This window comes from Elgaria multicarinata, chromosome 4, assembly GCF_023053635.1.
Source record: "Elgaria multicarinata webbii isolate HBS135686 ecotype San Diego chromosome 4, rElgMul1.1.pri, whole genome shotgun sequence".
NCBI lineage: Eukaryota > Metazoa > Chordata > Lepidosauria > Squamata > Anguidae > Elgaria > Elgaria multicarinata.
Window position 1 is genome coordinate 130,936,585 of NC_086174.1, and position 26,998 is coordinate 130,963,582.

The following is a 26,998-nucleotide window of genomic DNA, read 5'->3' on the forward strand; positions in this document are numbered from 1 at the left end:
CTACAAGCCACACCCCTGACTCCTCCCAGTTTTAGCGGGGCCATCACAGAAGCCGGGGCCATTCACAGAGGATAAGGCCAGCCCCCTGAAATTCAAGCACAACATGGATGGATCTAGATAGACAAAGCAAGGTAGTCCTGAAGGCCAGAGGGAAAGATGGTAGAAAGATCCGGAGGTGAGTGCATCCTGAATAGAAGTAAAGGGGAAATTGTGATCCTATCCCCCTCCTGCTTAGTCCTCTAAAACAGTAGCTGGGGTGTGTGGAGTGTCAATGTGAGGATTATCATGGGAGCATTTAATCATATTAATGGCAGGTGAAGTGAGAGGTGTACCCATATATCCCATAGCCTGCAATCAGCTTGAAGGTTTGCTGCCCCACTCTGTGGCTGAGAGTTTTTACAAACAAAAGAGGGAAGTAGCCCATGCAAAGCAGGAGATAGATAAAAAGGTCAGAGTGAAGTAGCATAGTGGTTGAAGATCTTAAAGTGAAATAGAAGGCAAGTGAAGCAAGTTCTTCGGTCGCTAATGCTTTCCCGAAGCATTCAGTAAGACCTTTTGGGCTGATAGGAGAATTAAAAGGGGCAGTCCTTCCAAGCAGGAAGAGAATTTGGGTGTTGATAACAATAAACCACATCTAAATCCTGAATAAAATGGACAGTGTCTTTTGAAATACCAGGCTAGAGAATCGTCCGCATGCCGTTTCTGGCTCCCTTCCAGTTGTTTCTGTAACATTTATCTCCTCCAGATAATGATGTAAATGCCGGTGGTGTAGCCCTAATCTTGTCAAGCTAAGCTTCATATCCGCCTTATATTTCTCTATCATTAAAAAAAGAAAACCATGTTTGTTTTCAAGCATTCCATTTAAGAAGTCACAAAAGATGCAAACAAATCATCTATTAATCTGTAACCTTAACAGCTTCAGAAATTGACAAGTTGTTTCTCAGTTTTTGGTGCTGGCTGACATTGTGTGTATGTGTGTGTAAGGAAAAACAACAAAGTATGTATGTAGATTCCACTCGCAAGAGTTCCTGGGCATAACCCAGACAGAGGAGCCTATCACTTTTTCATTCTATATGGAGGCCGCTGACAAAGGAATTGTGCAAATGAGCCTTTAAATCCTTAAATAGTCAGCACACAATGGAGGAAAGAATGCGGCCCAGGACAAAGGACAATATTCACAGTTTATCTCAGGGTGATGGATCTGAATTGACGCATGAACATGGGTTTGTTATGGGATGGAGTAGGCCGCAAACTCCTACTGAGAACCCACTGGACGCAGTCTGTAATGCAAACAGTCAGGCTAAGTCCTTAACAATTAGGGTAAATTGAACTGGCCATTATCTGAACTTCAACTTGTTCTCATGATTGATATGGGAAATGAAAAGTTGTATATATCTCTAGCAAAGATGGCATGTTTTCGGTCTCTTGATGAAAGTTCGGGTCCTTTTAATTTACGTCCAGTGATGATTTTGGTCTGTGTTTTGTAAAATTGTTGCCGGTTTCATTTACCATGACCAACACTTGTCTCTTAAATTATCTTGCAGTGATCTGAGACTTGTTTTAAAATATATAGAAACAACTGATCAAAGGAGTACTGTAAGTCTTGCAACTTTATGTAGGGCCTTAATACTTACTCCTGCAGAAAATAAATTACTTCAGATGAGCATCAGCACTGAGTCACAAAACATAAAACCATGCAACTGTCACAGAAATATTAACACCATCATTTGCAGCAGATATATTGGCATATGAACTTAGAATCAGGGTGCCAACTATTCTTCCAGTACAGTTCATTTCTCTGCAGGTCAAGCTGATGTATGCAAAGTGCAATCGATTATAAAAGCTTCTTAAATAAATGGTCGTGTCACTTATGCAATTTCTTTCTTGCCCACCTTTCTTCATATCAAAGGTACAAGGAAAGTTCACCATCATTCAAACTGCTGAAGGGTCAGGGTCAGTCATGTAGTGGCTAGAACGAGAGCAGCTGCTGTGAGAAGATGGAAAGTTCTGATTGGCTGGCAACAAAGCTTCCTACAGAACCAAGATGAAGGCAGGAACAGGGGTCTGTCAGGGAGTGAGAGAGAAACGCATCCCGAGAGTGAGGGGAGCGAATAGATAGGGGCCCCAGAAGCAGGGGGTGAAATGGAGGCATTCAGTGGGCATAGAGTTAAGTGGAAGAGGGGAATGAATAAGAAAACGGAGGCAGAGAGCTGAGGCAAAGTAGGGCTGAGGAAACTGGGCAGGTGGGAAGAAAACTTATGAAGAAGCACAGGGAAAGCGGGAAACAGGACTAGGAAGTCAGGGGGGACTGTGGGCGAGAATGTGGAGGAAACAGGGAACTAAGGATGTTCATTTCAAAGAATGTGTGAAATCTCTCACTGTAGCATTGAGGTAATTGTATTCAGTATTCATCCATGGTTTTTGAATAAACACATGCAAAGAACTCTGTTTATGCATATGGATCTCCTTAGCTGGATTGATGCACATGGATATGCAAGTGTTTTACAATCCATATTTCACTCATCCTTCCAAGCACATCATCATCATCATCATCATCATCATCATCATCAAGGTAGAGGCCATCTTGTTCCCAGCACAGAAAGAATTTGAACCCAGGGCTGCAAGGTTGACATCAAATACTATCCACCTGTCCAGGTTGGCTAAATTAATTGAAGGCACATTCCTATACACGTTTAGACAGAAATGAATCCTACAACTCCCAGCTTTCCCCAGCCAGCCATGCTGGGAGTTGTAGGACTTTTTTCTGTCTAAACATGTATAGGATTGTGAATGTACTGTGTGTGTAATTATACATTCTGAATATTTTAAAATGCATTGGGGTGCTTCCAGATTAGGCTTTTACTATGCAATCACACTGTTTCATTCACTAAATGCTATGGAAGGCTCAAACAATCTCGAGTTCCGTTTGTAGAGAAGTTTCCTCTTTTGAAGTCGAATGTGATTGTATTGGACTTCCTGGGCACTTTCCCACTTAAATATATATTAAATTTGATGACTCTGTGGTCATTGTTTCCAATTGGCTCAACAAAATTTACATCTCATACTGTGTCCTAGGCAACACCATTTAGGATTAAATCCAGGGTTGCCTCCCCTCTGGTCAGTTCCATGACAAACTGTTCTAGGGCACAGTCATTTAGGGCATCAAGAAATTTAACCTCTCTGTAATGACTGGAATATGCACTTATCCATTCAATGTAGGGGTAATTGAAGTCACCCATTATTGCAACACTTCGTTTGGAGGCCTGCCTGATTTCTTTTTCCATCTCAAGGTCACCCTGCGCATGTTCCATGTTTCCATGAGGCAGAGAATCTTGTGGGAGCCCAGATATTTCACGTGGATGTTTAAAGGTTAGACCATATTTAAATAGGAATATAAAAATATTACACACCCATTATGTTTCAGTTATACTGTTATTACTTCATTGTGTTTGGCAATAATGCTAGTTATTGCTTTGAAATAAAGGTTCTGATCCACTGATTTAGTGTGGCAAAATAAAGATTAGTGACCTAACTACAGGTCCCTTTATCCTTTATTTGTTTGGTTTTAAACTAGGGGAACATACAAAATAGCCCAGAAGTCATCATTTATATATGGACATACCATTTCTAAATGGTGCTTTGTGCATATGTTGTACTTGGGAGGGGGAAAGACATCTAGGGTTTGGAGTGTACTGAAGGTTGTGGGAACAAACAGTGCAAAGTGGGAATGCAGTATAATTCCTGTTCAAAAGAAATTCGGTATCTATATATACACATATCTAACAGACAAGGAATGCTTTTAGAGGGCTTTCTTAATTGCAACCCCCCCCCCCCCGCCAAAAAAAAGTGAAGCAAATCTCTGGTGCCTCACCCCCATTAAAATGCATGGCTGTGTAAAGCAGGTAGCACACACATCTCTTGATATTGGGGCATGCGCTTTCACATAAAGTCCCCCATGAAGGCCACCAGGATAGCCAATGAAACACAGAGACTTCAAGAAACTCCCTTCAAAGCAGACCCAATGCATTCAAGAATATGCTGCATTCAGGCTGGGTGGATTTCTCTTTTGTCTACAGTCATCAGAGGCAAGTGACATCTTGAACGCCTCAAGAAGATTAAATAGCAAAGCTCAGTCGGAAGCTCAGGAGAAGAAGAAAAAAAGGAGAGAAAAGAAAAGGGCCAACTTGGCCATTATGGAACTGGCCCTTTCTTGTCGGTGAAAGAGCTTTCAAGGAGTTCTGTTGGGAGAAGGCGGCTCAGATAAAGAATACAATACGGGATAGAAAGGGAGAATTCCAAGTGGAACCAGAGGGTGTGGGTTGCACTGAATGAAAGATTAGTGCAGCTTCGCTGCAATGAAAAGGGGAATCCTAGTCAAGATGAAAATGAGGAATTACTTTTTTTGAGACTCCAGTTCACTGAGCAGCGACAATGCATGATGGGAGGTACTTGACATAACACTCTTCCAGGCCATGTTTGCTCTCCATGTGGGACCCAGAAAAAACAACAACAGTGGCAAACCACAACAAAACAGATTTTAACCTGATAAACTCATTCAAATATTCTTTTCATGCAAATCTTGTGCATTTTGGGGTGTTGTATTGTTTTTACTGTTGCCTTCTGCCCATAGAGCCAATTATGTATGGGGGAAATTAGCAGGTCAGACTTTGATTAAAAACACACCCTTCCCCTTAGCAGAAGCATCTTTATAAAAAATGTTTACAGGAAACAAATGGGAAAAGAAAAATGCCAGCTCTTCAGTTTTCATGAAGATGTGAGCGCAGGATGTGAGAAACAGTTGCATGAGGGTAGGAAGTATTCTAGACACAGAATCATTCTAAGGTTGAAGTTCACTTTTAGGCCTGTGTTTAAGATGGAACGAAATGCTCTGTGCAAAATAGAAGGAAAGGAAAGGAACCTCTCGTGCAAGCATTGAGTCATTACTGACTCTTGGAGGGACGCCAGCTTTTGCTGACGTTTTCTTGGCAGGTCTTATAGCGGGGTGGTTTGCCGTTGCCTTCCCCGGCCGTTATTACCTTTACCCCAGCTAACTGGGTACTCATTTTATCGACCTCGGGAGGATGGAAGGCTGAGTCGACCCAAGCCGGCTGCCTGAAACCAGCTTCTGCTGGGATCAAACTCAGGCCGTGGGGAGAGTTTCAGCTGCAGAAACTGCTGCTCAAAATGGCATCCCTCTCCGTCATAGTTGCTGGGGAACATGGGTGGGACGGTGCGGTTGCACCATGTCCTGCTTGTTCATCCCTAGCCAATGGCTGGCTGGGCACTGTGTGAACAGAGTGCTGGACTAGACGGACCCTTGGTCTGATCCAGTAGGGTACTTCTTATGTTCTTATAGTTTGGCATCATTCCTCCCATGTCATGACATAATGATATGTTCATTCATTCCCAACCATTCCACGTTATTGGCTGCTGCTAGCAGAGACAGGAAATGAACGACTTCTTGTTGCACCACTTGGTAAGTCATCTCACACCTTACAGTGGAGATTCAGAGACTTTGGCACAGGGATGCCATTTCATTAGCAGCTGTGAGCCATAGAGTCAAGAACTATCCTAGTCCTGTGGAGTTTACAGTTTCAGTTCCAAATACATTCTTCAGCTGGTCTCCAAGAGCACTTGGAGATAATGTAAGTCATTCAGATGACTACTGCTTCACTGATTCCGTAGTAGGAAACCAATGTGGACTGATATATATATATATATATATATATATATATATATATATATATATATATATGGGTGACCATATGAAAAGGAGGACAGGGCTCCTATATATATATATATATATATATATATATATATATATATATATGTGACCATATGAAAAGGAGGACAGGGCTCCTGTATATATATATATATATATATATATATATATATGGGTGACCATATGAAAAGGAGGACAGGGCTCCTGTATCTTTAACAGTAATGTAGAAAAGGGAATTGCAGCAGGTGTCAATTGAAGTGGGTGAAATTCCCTCTTCATCACAACAGTTAAAGCTACACTAGCTATAGTAGAGTGGCCAGATACAAAAGAGGGCAGGGCTTCTGCAGCTTTAATTGTGTTGATGAAGAGAGAATTTCACCCTCTTTAATTGACACCTGCTGAAATTCCCTTTTCTACATTACAGTTAAAGATACAGGAGCCCTGTCCTCCTTTTCATATGGTCACCTATATATATTATGTAGGGTGACCATATGAAAAGGAGGACAGGGCTCCTGTATCTTTAACAGTTGCATAGAAAAGGGAATTTCTGCAGGTGTCAATTGTTTATATGGAGAATCTGGTGAAATTCACTCTTCATCACCACAGTTAAAGCTGCAGGTACCCTGCCCTCTTTTAAAATGGTCACTCTAGTATAGTTCCTGCAGCTTTAACTGTTTTGATGGAGAGGAAATTTCACCAGATTCTCCATATATACAAATGACACCTGCTGAAATTCCCTTTTCTATGCAACTGTTAAAGATACAGGAGCCCTGTCCTCCTTTTCGTATGGTCACCCTAATATTATGTGTGTGTGTGTGTGTGGTTTATCCCACTTTTTTGTTGCAGAGAAATACCCAAAGTGGCTAACAAAATATAAGCCAACCATAATATAAATATAACCTTAATAAAATTATAACATTTAATCAGAATTTAAAATAAGATAGTATCAGAACAACTTTTTTCACAGGACTGGTTACTGTGTTTTATTACATATTTATTCAAGATATTTTACCCTGTTCTTCAGCTTGCAGATCAATGGAAATCCCCTGCCCTATAAAAGACGTGACACAAAAGGAAAAATGGATGAGGAGGAGGAGGAGGGGTGTGGGGAGAAGGCAAACTCAGGCACCAATTCTTAAAGTTACAGTTCTTATCACAAGCAGCTGGGATGGAAACAGTTTAGGTAGGCTGTTGGAATTGCTACTGCAAGGTGACAGTCAAGGGAGAACCGAAGACAGTTGGTCTCTTAGCAGAACAGATGGACGAGTGTTGCTTCTCTCCCTCTGCTACATCTTGATGGAACTGTGCCCGTGAGGTGTCATCCACAGAGCAGCTTCTACAGACTACCTGGAAACTATAGTTAGTCTAGAATACAACAGCCAGACTGTTATCTGGGATTGAGCATTACTCAGTGGCTACGACTCTGTCTCCAAGTTTCATTAAAGATTTGGGTGCTGACCTTAAAACTCTACCTAGGCTGGTATCTCAAGGAACACCTTTTTGCCCATCAACCTGCCAATGGTTGAGGCCAGCAAATAAGGCTCTCCTCTGGATGCCCACACCATCTGACATGAGGTGTGTGTGAGGAGAAAATTCAGTCATGAATGGCTCCCTTCCTGTCTCTACTTCACTTATGGGTTGGCTCTGAGTTCTAATTGTTTTCTTCTGCTGGTTGTAATTTCTGGTCTTAGATAAAAGGATAAGGGGCCATAAAGAGTAACAGAAGATCTGTTTTAGCTGGGCCAAATCCCCGAATAACTCCAGGGTATCTATCAGTGCAGGGGAAGATTGCACTCCTGGTGATGTAACTGACAATGCAGTCAGATCTGAACTTTGGCCTAGGCTTGGAATAAAACAAGCTGCTTTCTGATTCCGCAACCCCACCCCCTTGAAAATAACATGTATTAGCCAAATCCATTACGAAATGAGTGGAGGCAGTAGCCACAGTGTGCGACCATGACAGTGGCATTGTGATGAATGGAATTATAGTTAGGATTTAGAGGGTTATGTCGCCACCCAGTAACACCAGCTGCTCAGAGTTGCTGAGTTAGGATGCTGTAACAATCTGGCCATCTGTGTAATTTCTGTATCGCTTGGGAGAAATATGTGGTGTCAGAGCTAAAGTGACAACTTCTCTAATTTTATTAATGATTGGAAGACAGGGAGAAAATAGTTAGTCCACGAGAACACCAAAGCATCAGAGGGGTTAATGTGATTGTCCTGACTTGTCTCTGTAAGGACAGATAGGAACACAAATACCAATTAAAACAACATATTCAATTAGGACTGTTGTCATGGCTGGTTAAGCAGTTCAAGTGTTGTTAAGGATATTAGCGCCTATGTTGTACTGAAGGTCTCCAGTGATTCAAGGATATAACGTGCCCATCTACATTTGAAAAAACCAAACAAATCAGAAATAGATACGCATATTAAAAATTATTTATTTATTGCGTTTGTATACCGCCCCATAGCCAAAGCTCTCTGGGCGGTTCACATAAGATTGAGCATTCAAGTATCTCCCAAGGTTGGGGGGGGGGATTGTTTCATTACAACATTAGGGAGGGGGCGTGGCTCAGTGCTAGGGCCCCTGCTTGGTATACAAGAGGTACACAAACAAATAGAAGACAGTAGTTTTTAAATGACTAATATATATATAGGGTGCCAAAATGCACACAACTACTCAAACCACTAGTGGAGAAGGATGCTTAACAAGAAACCCATTTATTATTATACAAAACTTACAAAAAAACTGATGTATCCCATAGTTATTAGACAATAGTGGTGTTGGGTACTATAATACAATAAACCAATAATTAGAATGCTATTCCTACTATAAGACAATGCAAGTCTATAATATAGCTAAACAAAGACACACTAACACACTTTAGTCTATTAAACACATTTGGCTACACACCAGTACATAAACATTAGTACAAAACGCTGCTTTCCGCGTTTTTCTTCAGACCATAAACAGACAGGCCGCCTTCAATTGGAGGGGTTTTCTCCCCCACAAGAAAGTTTTTTGAGGATGAATATCCTATAATTGACGGTTTAACCTGATATGGCGTTTGTTCCGAGGAAGCTTGAGCAGCGAAAACGGGAAGTTTATTGCAAAATCCTGTCAACAACTTAGAACGCTGGAAAGAACAAAATATAAGAAGAACAAACCTTATTTATAATATATCTGTGAACATATGTTTATGTACTGATGTATAGCCAAATGTGTTTCATAGAATCATAGAATCATAGAATAGCAGAGTTGGAAGGGGCCTACAAGGCCATCGAGTCCAACCCCCTGCTTAATGCAGGAATCCACCCTAAAGCATCCCTGACAGATCCCTGACAGATGCACACTTTAGTCTATGTTTAATAGACTAAAGTGTGTTAGTGTGTCTTTGTTTGGCTATATTATAGACTTGCATTGTCTTATAGAGGTTTGCTTGGCACCTACATTATATGCTTTTAGACGCCAGGTGAAGACCTTTTTATTCTCCCAACATTTTAACAATCTATAAATACATTTTAACATGGTGTTTTAAATCTGTAATTTTGCATTGCTGCTGTTTTTATCTGGTTGAGCTTTTATATTGTATTTTATATTATGGTTTTATACTGTTGTTTTATACTTTGAATTTTTTTAATTTTTGTGAACCGCCCAAAGAGCTCCGGCTATTGGGCGGTATAGAAATGTAATAAATAAATAAATACATAAATTATAGTAGGAATAGCATTCGAATTATTGGTTTATTGTATTATAGTACCCAACACCACTATTGTATAATAACTATGGGATACATCAGTTTTTTTGTAAGTTTTGTATAATAATAAATGGGTTTCTTGTTAATCATCCTTCTCCACTAGTGGTTCTAGTAGTTGTGTGCATTTTGGCACCCTATATATATTGGTATGCAGAAGGTCCCCGGTTCAATCGCTAGCATCCCCAAGTAGGGCTGGAAACGCTCCTGCCTGAAACTGCGGCGAGCCACTGCCAGTCAGTGGCCGTGTTCAGAAGACACCTTAAACCATGGCTTTAACCATGGTGAATAATGCAAAAAGCCTTATTCACCATGGTTAAAGCCATGGTTTAAGGCAGTGGTTCTCAACCTGTGGGTCGGGACCCCTTTGGGGGTCGAATGACCCTTTCACAGGGGTCGCCTAAGACCATCGGAAAACACATATTTCCGATGGTCTTAGGAAACTGTATTGACTGAACTATGTCATGTATCATCTTTTGTATTATTAAAGCTATTGTTATGTATTATTTTCATTAGCAAACCATCCCATGACAATGGATCATGTAGAGAAGAGCGAAAATAATTTTATGGTTGGGGGTCACCACAACATGAGGAACTGTATTAAAGGGTCGCGGCATTAGGAAGGTTGAGAACCACTGGTTTAAGGTATCTTCTGAACACGGCCAGTATGGACAATACTGGGCTAGATGGACTTGGTATAAGGCAGCTTCATATGTTTCTGAGTACCTTCCCGCATTCCATAACTCTGAAAAATTAAGTTCACATTATGTGTGCTGTTACATTCACTTTGCTGTATTCAGTCTTATATTACCAAAATTTGGTCGTTCTCAAAACTCAGCAGCAGCGACAGGGCACACTCCTTGCTTCTTTCAGCACTTGAATCTTTGCAAACCACCCAGAGTGCTTTAGCTATGGGGCGGTATATAAATGTAATAAAATAAATAAATAAAATGCCTTAGACATGGCATAGATCAGCCTTCCCCAACTTGGTGGTGCCTTCCAGATGTTTTGGACTGCACCTCCCAGCATTTCTGACCACAGGCCTTGTTGGCTGGGGCTGCTGGGAATTGAAGTCTAAAACATCTGGAAGGTAACAGGATTGGGGAAGGCTGCTTTAGATGTACACCCATGACTATGAGCAGGTTTAAGCAGAATGTCCAGCTCTCTGGGTTGTGTAGTTTATTCATTTACTTTCCCCAGGAGCTGAAATGAAAAGGGAGAGGGAGGAATTGGATTTTTAGGGGAAAGGACCCAAGCAGTATGGCACCATAGTACAAATGGGTTTTTTTTTTTATCAAAACCATGATTATTTATCAGACTGAATGTAAATTTTAATTAAAAAGATAGCTACATTTGCTTTCTTGTTTTCTTGCTACAATTTTCCACAACTCTGTTAATGAACTTCTCAGATGCAGTAAACTGACGGTTTGTTTGCTAATTAACTTCTCCAAGTTCTACTGAGGGTCTACAATGGTTCAGGAATATCACATACCTAACTTCATTTGAAAAAGCAGAAATATGCTCATGTTGAGCAATCAAATATCTCCCTAAGGATCAGTCATTTCTTATGCGTCTGGTATATTTAAATAATATACTTCCTTGTTCATTCACCTGATCAGATGGAAGGCGACTTCCTTCAGAACATAAATTTTATTTTTACTATGAGAAATATCACTTAACTGTCAGAGATTAAGGGCTCTATCACACCTATTCCCCACCCCCCACCCCGGTTTCCCCTGAGTAACAGACAACCTCAGAAGTAAGCATAGGGTTGCAGAGCACTTCTTTCCAGTTTACTGTTGTAGACTTTTTTAGAAAAAAGCTTCTCAGTGACCACACTATTAAAAGTCAGTTGTATACGTATTTACTCAGAAGTAAGTCTCTCTCTGTTCAGTGGGGTTTACTCAAAGGTAAGCACGCATCAGATTTTAGTATGACTTGGATGTAAATGCAGTTGAAATCAATGGGATTTACTCTTGAATAAGGGAACCAGAAGATCACTATTTACTGAACTGGAGATGCACAGTTTTGCATTATCAAAGAAAAGGAAAATAGATCATCCACAAATGCAAACAGGTGGGCTTTCACATTGGTGGACTATCAGGGAAATAGTATAAGGGGCGGGGTTTAAAAAAAATCATAAAAAATCAAGGGATGAACCGATCTGATTCAAACTTGGCGTGCCTAAAACTCTACTTAAGAGCCCTCAAGGTCCCTTGTTTCATCTCTTTATCTTAAAAAATGAGGGAGCTGCAGGCAAGGAGGGTGGAGTTGGAGCAGTAAAAAGTCCATTTATTCTAACATTCAACACGGAGTGCTGGAGGAGGAGAACTGCCCTGCCCTCCCCTTTCCTCAGCAAGACTCCATTCAAAGCACACACACCCAACAAAGGAAAAAGCAAGAGGACAGCACTTAACACAGAGACTTCAAGCTGCAAAACCGCACACCAGGCATGGCGAGAGTGCATTAAATTGCTGGTGTGATGGAGCCCTAATTCATTTCATTCATTCCAGGAAAGATTGGATCAATATGACAGTACTTCATCTGGCCAGTTGATCTCTTGGGTGGTAGTGCTGATGGTAGGGATGGTATTCAGAGAATTTGGGAGGGGGCAGGGACGCCTATCCTTTTTGAAAAGGTGGTTGAGGAAGGGCATAGGGACACCATGGGTCTTACTTCAGAGTGGACATGTATAGGATTGCACTGTTACTTTCTCTCATGGAGATTTTGGACTTTATCCAGGATCATCTTCTTTTCATTTGCAAATGGTAGAAATGGATTCCACAATCTGGAAAAGAGCGGAAGGCTCCCCACCTCCTTTAGAACTATCCCTTAAGGGCACCATATTTATAATATTTATTTAAAACATTCCTTGGCTGCCTTTCATAGCAGAAGCACTCACAAGGCGGCTTACAACATTGAGAAAACACATGAGGTGAAAGGTTGTGGTCTGGAGTTACGAGTAGGATCCATTTCAGCACAAAAGGTGTTCTTTTGAAAAGCTAGTAGAAAAGCCATCTAGAATTGGGACTGCACTAGGAAAATCAGCAATGTGTGTGGATGATAGCAGACCTGGTTGGTGGCAATATTTTTCAGATCTTGTTTGTAGCCATTTTTCTGACAAGCCATGCAAATCCAGCACCAGCTTGTAGAGTGTTCAGGAGCAGGAATTGCATCATGGAAACTTTTGTTTGGATTGAGAAAATGAGGGCCTTTAGGGACCATGAACATATATATTACTTTCCCTGGATTTACCTTTGCAGAAAGCAAGAGCTATTTTAAAATCATTTCTTCAGTAATTTACATGTGGAAAAGCAGGCTGTTGCTTGTGAAAGCTCATGACACAATAACCCTATTCATCCCTATTGGTGGTTACCTCTTCAGCATCTAATACCTGGGTTGTGATTCCACAATGGGTAAATTCAGATGACCAGTGATCAGTGGTTACAGGGGCTCAATTCATGAGTGCAGAATATACAGTGTTCCTGTGACTGCAACCAGGTGGACCAAGTAATATAATGCAATGGTACCGTAAAGCTTGGAATAAGAATATGGTATCTTTGGACAGATATTGTGGCCCTGTACACAGCAGTGCCCACCATATTGATGCCAGTCTACCCTTGCCAGAAGATTGAGCCTTGATGAGCACAGTTTGGTTGACAGAGGCTAACGTTTGTTTTTCCTATAATGCACTGGAACAACACAACATCCAGTGTGTTTGGGAAAAATAAAATGGTAGCTGCTGAGATGCTGCCTCTCAGGGGAAAACAGCAGCACTGCCCACTCCACTAAAAGTTAAGTTCCCCACCATGAACTTTAAGCCCCGACCCCACCTGATCAGTAGTGAATGTCAAGGGCAGTGCTTTTCTTCTGCCACTGCCAGGGAGAAATAGCAGAAGATACATTCACAGAACTGGACATTTACTTTGAAAGGTGTGGTATAAATATAATGTCATAAATAAATGCATCACCCAGTTAAGTGGAAAAAATGTGCCCAACAATAGCTTTATCCTCTCTACTCTGCTATTCTCATTCTCCTATTCCTGGGATAATTCAGAGGAGGTACAAATATATGATTGTGGTTGTCAGAGTGTATATTATTCATCTGTAAAATATGTTTGTACTAGCAGATGTACCTGGCATTGCTTGGGCCCCCTAAGATATATGTCTGCGAGATAATCATCTTAAAGTAGTAGGCCTGTGTGTTAACTTTTAAATGAATTAAATTCAGTTCTTCTTTTCCTCTCTCACCCTCACCACAACCCTGCAAGGTAGGCCAGTGCTAGGCCTGTAAGGTAAGTTCAAAATTAATTAAGTTCATTTCTTTTTTCACTCTCTCAGCCCCAACACATTCCCAGGGCTGCCTTGAAGCCGCCGCCATGATTTTCTTCATCCCCACAGAAAATGAAAATTACAACTCCTGGCATTCCTTTTGCCAGGATGCCTGACTTGCCCAATGGGAGTCCTGCCACTGAGGCTCACGGAAAGTGAAGTCTGGTGAAGCCAATCCACACTGCACTGTGCAATCGGTGCCTGTAGTAGGTTGTTTGGCTAATTGCTTCACATTACAACACCTTTTAACTAAGTACACAGCTAAGGGCGGACAGCTCTTCACTGCCTTTATAGACTTAAGTGTTGCCTTTGATTCTATAAACAGGTGCCGCCTTTGGGAAAAACTGGCAAATACAAATATAGATCGGAGGCTCCTATTATTAATAAAAGCCCTCTATTCCAAAACCTATCTGAAGGTTAGAGCAGGCTCAAATTTTGTCCTTACTGATCATATCCCTTCACACAAGGGTGTGCGACAAGGATGCATCCTAGCACCATTTCTTTTTAATTATTATATTAATGACATGGTGGCATTTGTTCATAACCAGAGCTATCATATGCCCAAAATCTCAAAAAGAGCGGTTAACATTTTATTGTATGCTGACGACATGATTTTGCTTTCAACATCTCAAGTGGGTTTGAGAAGACTCTTGAGACAGCTTAGTGCATACTGTAAAGAAAATGACCTACTTATTAACAATAACAAGTCCAAAGTAGTAGTATTTGGCAAAAAGAGAAAGTCCTACAGATGGTCTATTAATTCCAAGGTCTTAGAGCAGGTAAAACATTATTGTTATCTTGGTCTTAACTTCTCTGCATCTGGTTCCTGGGCGTCACAAATCAAGAAAAATGAACTAAAAACAGTGGCCTCTTTACAATCTCTAAATAGACTGTTAAATTACAGTTACCCAGGCACATTATGCCCAATTTAAAAAATTTACAAAGCAAAAGTGATACCTTCACTAATTTTTGGTGCAGAAATATGGGGTTTTGCAAACCTTTCAAAAATTGAAGGAGTTCAAAGTCGCTTCCTGCGTCTGATCCTGGGGGTCTCTAAGTCCACCCCAGCATACTTAACCAGAGCAGAATTGGGTACAGAAAAGATCTCTGGGTTGATATATGCAAGGATGGTAAACTACTGGTGTAGAGTAAGTAACTTAACTGAAGAGAGACTCCCAAAAATTTGTCTGGAGGAACAAAGGTCCACTGTGCAAGGGAACTTTTGGCTGCAGAAACTTTTCAAACTCCTTCCAAACTTTGGATTTTCTCACCAGGCACTCAATCCAACACTGACAGCTAGCAGAAATATTTTTAAACAAAGAGTGTTGGACGTAGGAGCGCAAACTGATATAACAGCGCTCACATCCTTAAGAACAGCAAAATGTCTAGCTAGCACAAAATACCTACACCAACTTGAGAAATACCTATCAGTACCCATGAAAATGGAACACCGGAAAGCCCTTACATGTTTAAGGTTTGAACAAATGGATACTGTGATGAAATGGGGGAGATTCCACGGCATACCAGTAGAAGACAGGTTATGTGTTTGTGGAAAGCCAGTTCCAGAGGACATAACACACTATGTATCTGACTGCCCCTTATATATACAAATAAGGAAAAGTTATTTAGAGCCTTTTTTAAAGAAAGTGAAATACTGGGGTGCTAAGGAAAAACTGAGTTATTTATTATATTCAACCAACCCATATGTGATACAAAGGGTTGCACTATTTGCAGTGAAAGCTAATAGATATAGAGCAAAGTTTTTAGATACAATTGGAGTGTGTTGTTATAAAGATTCAGAGATATAAATGAAATGTCATTGAGAAGCAATTAAAGGTTTCTGTATGTCCGCTGTGCTCCTATCTTACTATCCTTTTAGTAATGCATGTTACGTTTTTGATAGCGCTGTAATTTTTAACCATATGTAATTATCATGTATAGTATAGCAAAATGTCAAGTTTGTATGTGTTGCAATGAACTGTGGATTGAGCAATAAACATATTGATTGATTTGTGCACTCATAAGCCTGTAGTAGGTTGTGAGGTAGCAGGCCAGCTGATTGACTGAGTTAGCTTGGTTGTTGCCATCGGCAACAGGCCCGGAGCTGTGCCATCCTTCCCTTCCGCTACCAATGGTGCCTAGCGACTGAGGCAGCCAGCCCCAGGCGCTCTCCCTTCAGGCCCAGGATGGCAAGCCACTTCCAGATGATGGCTGCCAAAGCCCGGTATGTCTTTCCTTCCACTCAAGGCATGTTGGGAGTTGTAGGCATAAGCCTATGTCCCTGAATAACGTGTTAATCTTTGAACACCATCTGTAGTGTGGTGGGAGACAACTAGAGAGCAGGCCTTCTTAATTGTGGCACCCTATTTACTAGGGATGTGCTCCGCTCCGATTAGAAGCGGAGAATCAGAAGCGAATTGGCCTGCTCCGCCTTGCCCAGAGGCGGAGTAGAAGTGGACAGGGGACCCGTAGAAGCACGGCGAAGAGAAGCGCCCATACACGGAGCGCTTCTCTTTTCGCGGACCGATCCGATCGCCATTTTGAAAAATTTCGCCCATAGGATTGCATTGCGGAAAAGAATAGGGGATAACTGTGTTGTTTTTTAAGCTATCTTTCTGAAACTTCTTGTGCTTGGAGAGTGGTGGCTGGGGGTCATTTTGAGCCTACTCTCAGCTCTCTGCGTGCTGCAGTTCGCTTGCTAGAATTTTTGGAAAAATCAGGTAAAACAGCGGGAAAATGTACCTTTTTCGAAGGGCTGAGGGGCAGAGTCAACTCCCGGTCCTGATCACATGATCCCAAAGTTGGAGGAGGGGATAGGCAAAACGGGTAACTTGGGATTCTGAGAACTTCTCTTTCTTAGTCTGAACGGACTTTTCCCAGTGTTTTTTAAAACAGTAGCCCCACCAAATGGGCTGAACACAACCTGAAATCATATACTAAGCCAATAATAAGAGATGAGCTCCCCTAGGGCATGGACGTGCCCTGTGCACTCTCCTGTCCTTGGAGGGCCATCAGAGCCCTCCAAAGGTAAATCACTGGAGAGAATGCCTACCATGAGTTGAAGTGAGCGTTTGCTTCTTAAAGACTGGTACCTAGACAGGACCAGTCAAATTGGCAGATGATTCCCCCTCCCCTTGGGCACGTCCACTCCCCTCTTACTGGTAAAAGACAGATATAGCCTTTTAAAAAAAATTCTTCTTGTTGTTTATTCAGCAACACTGCTGCTTTTAATTCCACCCCTCCTTTGTTTGTTTATTTATTTATTTATTTATTCCATTTTATATGCATTACTGGCTTTGAAACTATCCTTGGCTCACTTCCTTGTGCCCCCAGAAATGTCTGCTGCCTGCCTGCCTTCCCTCCCTCCTCCCCTGCCCACCTCGCAGGGATGGTTTTTGTGTGTCTTGCTTTGACTCAGGGGAGAAGTCCTTCCTGTGCTCAAGTTCCAAATCAATTTTTCAAGTGTGGAAGAAGATTCATATTTAGGTTTATCTCTACTCCCCAATTCATGGCATGCTGGGATTTCCTTTGAAATGGGCCCATTGAGCTGTCTGCAGATACTGGGGTGTCCGACTTTCATAAATTCCCCAAAAATCAGGGGATGATGGGATTGGCTTGAAACTTGGCATCCATGTGGACACATGGGTAAGCTGTCATGGGACCGAAGGTGAGGTTTCTGACATGCAAATTGATTTAGTTGTAGCATGGGACTTGATTTGGGGTGAGTTAAAAGGTTAGAGCCCCGCCAAAAATCAGGGGATGATGGGATTGCCTTGAGTCTTGGCGTGCATATGTATCCCTGGATAAGCTATCATGGTGCCGAGTTTGAGGTTTCTAACATGCAAATTGACGGAGATATCGAAAGGGGTGTGAATGGGGTGCCTGATTTTCAAAAATTCCCCAAAAATCAGGGGATGATGGGATTGGCTTGAAACTTGGCGTGTGTGTGTATACCTCCATGAGCTGTCATGATGCCAAACTTGAGGTTTCTAACTTTAACAGAAAAAAGTTGTATACTTTTTTTAGCTTTCAATGCAAGCCTATGGGGGGGGAAACGGAGTTCCGATCCGGATCCGGAGCTCTGCAGCGGAGCGGAGCGTCCCGATCCGCAAATTGCGGATCTGGAAGAGAAGCGGAGCGGGGAGTCCGTGCACACCCCTACTATTTACGGATTTGTTTTTCCCAGGCAAACTTGTGTAGTGACTACATTAATGGCTTTCCAGTGCCAAGTGATATTATTATTATTATTATTATTATTATTATTATTATTATTATTATTATTATTATTATTTTCCCAAGGCTTTTTAACTTGATGAGTTTTTTTTATGATGCGGGGTGGAGGAATGACTGATAGCTGAGGCTAGAATGGGATGGTGGGTGGGGTTAGTGGCAGTTGGAGAAAGGTAGAAGGAGAACAAAGACAGTTAGTGAGAGATCAGGAAAGTGGGAGCTGAGTTAGGATTGAGAGATAGTGACCTGGTTTGCTAACCCATGCTTTATTTAAGATCAGTCATTCTACATGACAATGCTATACCAACCAGCATGCCTTTGGTGGCCTGTGGTTGGTTGCCCACATCATTTGAGAGGCACTTCCCTCATCTCCTTGCCAATGATGCTCCTCAATAGAGCATGGAAGAGTAGCATTGCCAAGGATTAGAGGTAAGCGGCTATCAGTGGTCATGCCGTCGCTCCAAATGACAGCTCAGATAGATGCGACGGCCAGGAGTGCCTACTATCAGCTTCGGCTGATACTCCAGCTGCGCCCCTTCCTAGAGTTGGAAGGCCTAAAGACGGTAGTGCATGCACTGGTAACTTCGAGGCTCGACTTCTGTAATGTGCTCTACAGGGGGCTACCTCTGTGCCTAGTCCGGAAACTTCAATTAGTCCAAAATATCACAGCCAGGCTGGTCACTGGTACACCTAGGGGTGACCACTTTACACCAGTTTTAAAATCTCTTCACTGGCTGCCGATTAGTTTCCGGGTGAAGTAACAAGTGTTGGTTATTACCTTTAAAGCCCTACATGGTTTGGGTCCAGGCTACCTGCGGGATCACCTTCTCCCGTACAATCCGCCCCGCACACTCAGGTCCTCTGGGAAGAATCCACTTCAGCTAGCAAAAACTAGATTAACAACTGTTACCCAGAGGACCTTCTCTTCTGCTGCTCCCAGACTGTGGAATGGCCTGCCGGAGGAGATTCGTCAACTTGACAGTCTTTTAGAATTTAAAAAAGCAATAAAGACTGACCTATTCTGGCAGGCCTATCCAGTGAAATTTTAGAATGTTTTCAGGATGTTTTCAAGATGTTTTAATCATATATGGTAGGGATGTGCTCCGCTCCGATTAGGAGCGTAGAAGCAGTAGCGGATTGGCCTGCTCCGCCTTACCCAGAGGCGGAGTAGGAGCGGACCGCGGACCCCCTAGAAGCAAGGCGAAGAGAAGCGACCATTTTTCGGAGCTCCGAGTTCAGTCGGAGCGCTCCGGTCGCCATCTTGAAAACATTTCGCCATAGGATTGCATTGCGGCAAATAATCGCGCATAACTACGTTGTTTTTGAAGCTATCGTTCTGGAAATTCTTGTGCACAGAGAGTCGTGGATGGGGGTCATTTTGAGACCACTCTCACCTCTCTGCGTGCTGTGGTTCACGTGCAATATTTTTTTAAAAATCGGGTCAACCGCGGGGCTCAAACTGCGTTTCGGCTTTTCGCCCATAGGATTGCATTGAGGGAAAGAATCGGGGATAACTGGGGGGGGGTTTAAGCTATCGTTCTGAAAATTCTTGTGCACAGAGAGTCGTGGATGGGGGTCATTTTGAGACCACTCTCAACTTTCTGCGTGCTGTGGTTCACGTGCAATATTTTTTTAAAAATCGGGGTTTGGGTTTTTTTTTTTTATTATTATTATTTTTTTGGAAGCGATGACAGGCACATTCAACTCCCAATCCTGATGAGAATTCATCTCCTCAGAAAGCATCCTCCTCCAATCCCAGCGTTGGAGGGGGGACTAAGGCAGACCCACCCTGAGAACTTTCTGTTTTGTGTCTCTTTGTGGGTTGGCGTTCGTGGAGGGAACACTTACTTAGCTAGTGCTCCTGCTTTGGAGATAGATTAATTTAATATAGGTTTAGTTTGGCGCGTGTGTGTGTTTGTTTGCTTCTTTCTGACTTGTAGCTTAGTTTGCCCTGTGTTTTCCCCTTACTTTGATTTAATATAAACTTTATTTTTGAATTTTGGAGTGTGTGGTTGGGTTGGTTGCCCCCCCCTTCCCTGTATTAAAGCCTGACTGTTCTGCTTTTGTGAAAGCTTTCTTTTGAAAGCATACACACACTTTTTGTCCCATTTCCCTACATTTATATTCTTAAACATATTTTATTATATTCTTTCACATAGTCCATTAGTATATATTCTCATACATATTATATTAGTATTCATATTTTGTTCTTCTTATAGTAGTGGTTGGTTCTTTTTCCCCCTCCCCTCTCTTAAATCCTGATTGTGTTTCCTTCTATCTTCTATATACCAAATATACCAAAAAAATTGGATTCTCTTTTTCTTCTCTGTGTAACTTCGACGGAGTGGGCTGCTTTTGTCAAGTTCAACAGGCAGCCACAGATTGAGCATTTTGGGGAAAGCATACGCACACCATTTCCCTATTCTTAAACATATTATTATTATATTCTTTGACATAGTCTTAGTAGTCTATTAGTATACATTCTCATACATATTAGTAGTAGTATTCATATTTTGTTCTTCTTATAGTAGTGGTTGTCCCATTTCTTGTCCCATTTCCCTACATTTATTAGTAATATTCTAAAACATATTATTATATTCTTGTAGATATTCTTAGTAGTATATTCTCATACATATTAGTAGTAGTATATTTTATTGTTCTTGTCCCATTTCCCTACATTTAAACATATTATATTCTTCTTATACATATTCTTAGTAGTACCTTATACATAGTATTAGTAGTATTAATATTTTGTTAGTCATCATGAAAAGAGAAAGCAGGCGTGCTGAAAGCAGCAAGGCTCAGTCTGCCAGCAGGGCTTCCTCTCCTCCTGTGAAACTCAAACGGGCAACTCCTTGGCTGACTGCTCCAAAACAGAAGCAGGACAAGCAGCAGGCAGAGCCACTCTCTTCTGCAACTTGTGCCCGGCGTTCTCTTTTTGAGGGTGGGAATGGGAAAAGTGCCCGTTTGCAAGAGGCACGTGGCAGCAGTGCCATTAGAGGAGGAGGAGTATCCCCAACTCCTTCATTCTCCTTTCAGCCCACGAGCCCGCTGATGGACCTAGACGAGGTCCTCAGCACAGTGGAGGGGGGGGAGGAGGAGGAGGCGGTGGGCCTCCAGGATGTGGGGGCTGAGGAGGAGCAGCAGCAGGCCGAGGCTCTCTCCCCAGTCTCATCCCACACCCCTGTTTCTGTGGCAACACCAGAGAGCTCAGGCGGGCAATTGGTGGTGTCACCACAGAAACGAAAGACAAGCATCGTGTGGGACCACTTTGAGTTGGGAGCGGATCCCCGCTTTGCTGTCTGTCGCCACTGCAAACTCAGCCTAAGCAGGGGTTCATCGACAGGGCATTATGGAACCAGCAGCATGAAGATGCATCTTCATAGGCAGCACCAGGCGATCTTGCTGGGGAAAGAGGCGGGCAAGGCGACTGGTTCCAGGGGAAAGCCGAAGGCTGCTGCTGGCACTGCCACTCTAAGCTCTCCATCTCCCATCCCCACAAGGGTTAGGCAGGCAACCCTGCAGGACATGGGGTGGGGGAAGTATTGACCCACAAGATGGCGTTTTCCAATGCCCACCCAGGGTGCTACTGTGTTGGGGCATCTGCCGGGACTGACTCCTCCCCAATACTAGATCTATGACATGTCACTCTGCCTGCCCCTCTGCTAGCCTGTCCTCCTCGGTGACCGACTCGCTGGGATGGTTTGCGTTTGCAATGCGTGACTAACTGCAATGCTGGCTTAGAAACCAGCCATCACTTCCTTGTGCCCCCAGAAATGCCCGCAGCCTGCCTGCCTGCCTGCCCGCCTCCCCCGGGGTGCTGCTGTGGTGGGGCATCTGCCAGGACTGACTCCTCGCCTACTCTGCCTGCCTCTCTGCCCGCCTGGTGCCTGGTTTGCTCCCAATCGTCCTCCTCTGTGCCCCTCAAGGCGTAACTGCTGGCTTAGAAAGAAACAACCAGCCATCTTTGCCTCACTTTGCGCCCACTTATGGGTTGGTTTGCTATGCGTTAGTGCTCAAGCCATCCTTGCGGCACTACAATGCATGCTGCCTGCCTGCTTTCCATTGATGGTGCTATATAAATAAATAATAATAATAATAATAATTCTCCCCTTCCCGCCTTGCAGCGATGGTGTATGTGTCTTGCTTTGACTAAGGGGAGAAGTCCTTCCTGCGCTCACTTAGACTTTATCAAATTCAATAATCCCTTTTTCAAATGTGCCAGAAGATTTAGGGTTATCTCGTGGCATGTTGGGATTGCCTTGGAACTGGCCCCATTGAGCTGTCTGCAATTGCAACTTTAAATCCCTGACATACTGGAGTGTTCAAATTTCAAAAGTTCCCCTAACATCAGGGGATGATGGGATTGCCTTGAAACTTGGTGTCCATGGGGACACATGGGTAAGCTGTCATGGGACCAAAGGATAGGTTTCTAACGTGCAAATTGACGTAGTTGTAGAATGGGACTTGATTTGGGGTGAGTTAAAAAGTTTAAGCCGCGCCAAAAATCAGGGGATGATGGGATTTGCTTGCAACTTGGCGTGCATGTGGACACATGGATAAGCTCTCCTGGTGCCGAGTTTGAGGTTTCTAACATGCAAATTGACGGAGCTATCCCAAGGGGTGTGAATGGGGTGCCCGATTTTCATAAATTCCCCAAAAATCAGGGGATGATGGGATTGCCTTGAAACTTGGCGTGCATGTGGACACGTGGATAAGCTATCATGGTGCTGAGTTTGAGGTTTCTAACGTGCAAATTGACGTAGTTGTAGAATGGGACAATTTGGGGTGAGTTAAGCCATGCCAAAAATCAGGGGATGATGGGATTTGCTTGCAACTTGGCGTGCATGTGGACACATGGATAAGCTCTCCTGGTGCCGAGTTTGAGGTTTCTAACATGCAAATTGACGGAGCTATCCCAAGGGGTGTGAATGGGGTGCCCGATTTTCATAAATTCCCCAAAAATCAGGGGATGATGGGATTGCCTTGAAACTTGGCGTGCATGTGGACACGTGGATAAGCTATCATGGTGCTGAGTTTGAGGTTTCTAACGTGCAAATTGACGGAGCTATCTAAAGGGGTGTGAATTAGGGTTATGGGAGGTGCGTTAGAGGGTAGAGCCGCGCCAAAAATCAGGGGATGATGGGATTTGCTTGCAACTTGGCGTGCATGTGGACACATGGATAAGCTGCCCTGGTGCCGAGTTTGAGGTTTGTAACATGCAAATTGACGGAGCTATCCCAAGGGGTGTGAATGGGGTGCCCGATTTTCAAAAATTCGCCAAAAATCAGGGGATGATGGGATTGCCTTGAAACTTGGCGTGTGTGTGTATACGCCCATGAGGTGTCATGGTGCCAAACGTGAGGTTTCTAACTTCAACGGAAAAAAAGTTGTTTACTTTTTTAGCTTTCAATGCAAGCCTATGGGGGGGCAAAAACGGAGCTCCGGATCCGATCCGGAGCTCCGGGCGGAGCGGAGCGGAAGTGGGCGGAGCGGGGGCGGGGCGGAGCGACCCGCTCCGAAAAATGGCGGATCTGCAAGTGAAGCGGAGCGGGGGGTCCGTGCACACCCCTAATATATGGTATGTTTTAATTCGTTTTAATGTGTATTTTATATCATGTTTTTATACTGTTTGTTTTACACTTTGAATTGTTTTAGTTTTTGTGAACCGCCCAGGGAGCTTCGGCTATTAGGCGGTATAAAAATGCAATTAATAATAATAATAATAATAATAATAATAATAATGCCCAGCTCCAACCGAATCTTGCTGGGACTGCCTCAGGCTGCACTTGATAGTCACCAAGTACTCTATCAGGAGCCTATACTGAAGGGCTGGGGCCGGGCCTGGAACTTACGCCCCTTTGGCGGACTTGTTTCTGGGCATGCGCAGAGTGCCTCTCTCCCTCTTTAGAGCAAGGGCTCTGTGTGTACTTCCCCAAGATTCTGAGAAAACAGCGATATCAGGATGGGGTGCCTTTCAGCATGTTCAGAGTTTGGCCTCTCAAAGTCACACTGTTGTATCTAATTACAGTTTTAAAACCATGCACAGTGAGCAGAAAGAGGCACCTCAAGTGGATGCTGCCCATTTATAAATAATTTGTAATTTTGCATTGCTGCTGTTTTTATCTTCTGGTTGAGCTTTTATATTGTATTTTATATTATGGTTTTATACTGTTGTTTTATACTTTGAATGGTTTTAATTTTTGTGAACCGCCCAGAGAGCTCCGGCTATTGGGCGGTATAGAAATGTAATAAATAAATAAATAAATAAATTTATGTGGGTTGTTTCCTTTTATGTGGAATTGGGTAGACTGCTTAAGACTAACCTTAGGAGTCTGTGTTGTGAAAGGCATGCAGCAGCCACCTGCCCAAGCACTCACAATGGCCACCAAAGGCCAGTAAGCACAAGGCATGCTGGGAGTTCCACCCAAGGCATGCTGGGAGTGGTAGGCATAAGCCTATGTTTTTTAAAAAATAAATTCTTTAAAAATACTGAAAATCCAAAATTTCATGTTTTTAGATTTTTCTAGTACATTGTACAGTCAGACCTATCATTGTGCCAAATTTCAAGTTTCTAACTCATCTGGAAGTGGGTAAACCTTTCCAGAACATACATCCCATGCACATACTTTCAGCTTTATAAGTAGAGTTGTCTGACTTGTCTTGTTGATTGATTTGCTGTAGTGGCACAAACACAGATTTGTATCACCACAGCCAGGAAATCCACCAGCTACTGTTTCAGTTCGTTTTTCTACCCATTTCAGTGTCATATCTATGTTTTATACTAGGAAAATGGAAACAACATAATTTGCTAAGATTTAAAGATACTGTACAAAAAGGGAGCTTTTTGAGTAGGCCTGAAATTATGTATAGAATTGGAGGTGATATTTACAAACAGGGATAGAAATATTAATCGAGGAAAACAACAAAGTTTGAAGAATTAGTGTATAAAAGTGAAGACAGGAAAATCCTGATTTCTAAAATATATGATATAGTTTTGCAGGTGGATGAAGGACTAGGTCATAAATCTAAGATAAAATGGGGAAAATGTTGGAATGGAAATTAAATGAAACAATGTGACAATTTGACTCCACAAATTTATTATTATTATTATTATTATTATTATTATTATTATTATTTATTTATATAGCACCATCAATGTACATGGTGCTGTACAGATAACACAGTAAATAGCAAGACCCTGCCGCATAGGCTTACAATCTAATAAGTTGTAGTAAACAATAAAGAGGGAAGGAGAATGCAAACAGGCACAGGGAAGTGTAAGCAGGCACCGGGTAGGGTGAAGCTAACAGTATAGAGTCAGAACAAACTCAATATTTGAAGGCTATAGGGAAAAGAAAAGTTTTTAGCTGAGTTTTAAAAGCAGTGATTGAGTTTGTAGTTCTCTAGTGTTCTGGAAGAGCGTTCCAGGCGTAAGGGGCAGCAGAAGAAAAAGGACGAAGCCGAGTAAGGGAAGTGGAGGTCCTTGGGCAGGTGAGAAGCATGGCATCAGAGGAGCGGAGAGCCCGAGCGGGGCGATAGTGTGAGATGAGAGAGGAGAGATAGGCAGGAGCTAGACCGTGAAGAGCATTGAAGGTCAGCAGGAGAAGTTTATATTGGATTCTGGAGTGAATTGGAAGCCAATGAAGAGATTTCAGAAGTGGAGTGACATGGTCAGAGCGGCGGGCCAGGAAGATGATCTTAGCGGCAGAGTGGTGGACAGAGACCAGCGGACTGATGTGAGACGAAGGAAGGCCAGAGAGAAGAAGGTTGCAGTAGTCCAGCCGAGAGATAACCAGTGCGTGAACGAGAGTCTTGGCAGAAGAGACAGACAAAAATGGTCGAATCCTGGCAATATTATATAGGAAGAAACGACAGGATTTAGCTACTGCCTCTTGTCTAAATTTAACAGAAAACAATTATAAGGTATTATACCAGTAGTATTTAACACGATTAAATAGAATGTATAAGAATGGGATGAGCCAATGTTGGCAATGTATACAGGAACAAGCTGACCTTTAGCATATTTTGATGGTTATGCTCTAAAATAGCCACATTCTAGAGTAAAGTTAGATAGACAGCGAATGTCGTGGTTGGCTTTAAGCTCCTATTTGAACAATTGGCCATGTTTTACTGGGTTTATTAAAGATGTGGATAAAGAAATAGACTATGAAGTGTTTTGGAATTTGTTGAAAGCTGCCCAAATACTAATTGCTACTAAATGGAGAAGCACCTGCTCTTAAGATATAGCTACTTAAAATTTGGCAAATTGCAGAGATGAAAAAAATGACCAAGTACGTTCACTTACGAGACAGCGAAAAAGTTACCCTTTGTTAATTTCATGCAAATAAGGTCTGTCTTGGATAGATAGATATTGGTTATTTAATGCTATGAGTTAATCTGGACATACGTCTATGGATTATTTTAATCATTGTTAAGAGACATATTTACATGGAAGTTGTTGGTGTCCGTGAACATCTATGACTATTTCAGACTTATTTATGACTATTTAAATATGATTTGTTTATTTTCCCAAAATGAAAATGAAACCATAGACATACTAAATAGGGAAAACATTAAACGATTTGAAACATTAAACTGTATAATGTATACAATGCGTAGAGCCATAATCAATAAATCAAGGAATGCAGCAAAATAAGAATGTATATAAAGTTAAAAAAAAAATCATTCAATCAGAATATCAAAGGGAATCACTCAATAAGTCTGTAGATTTAATCAGCCAATGCCAACAGTTCATCAGACCCCTTCAGCTGTCACTCAACACAATGAGACACTGGCGGACATTCAGGACAGATAACTAGGTCCTTGTCAGTTTCAGTCTCTGAAGAAACTCTCATCAGTGGACTCAGCATAGAGAATTGTCACCATCCCAGCCTGGGCATTGGAAGCAATAGCAGTCCATTCACTGTATCCTCCACTGTTCTTATTTATTTATTTA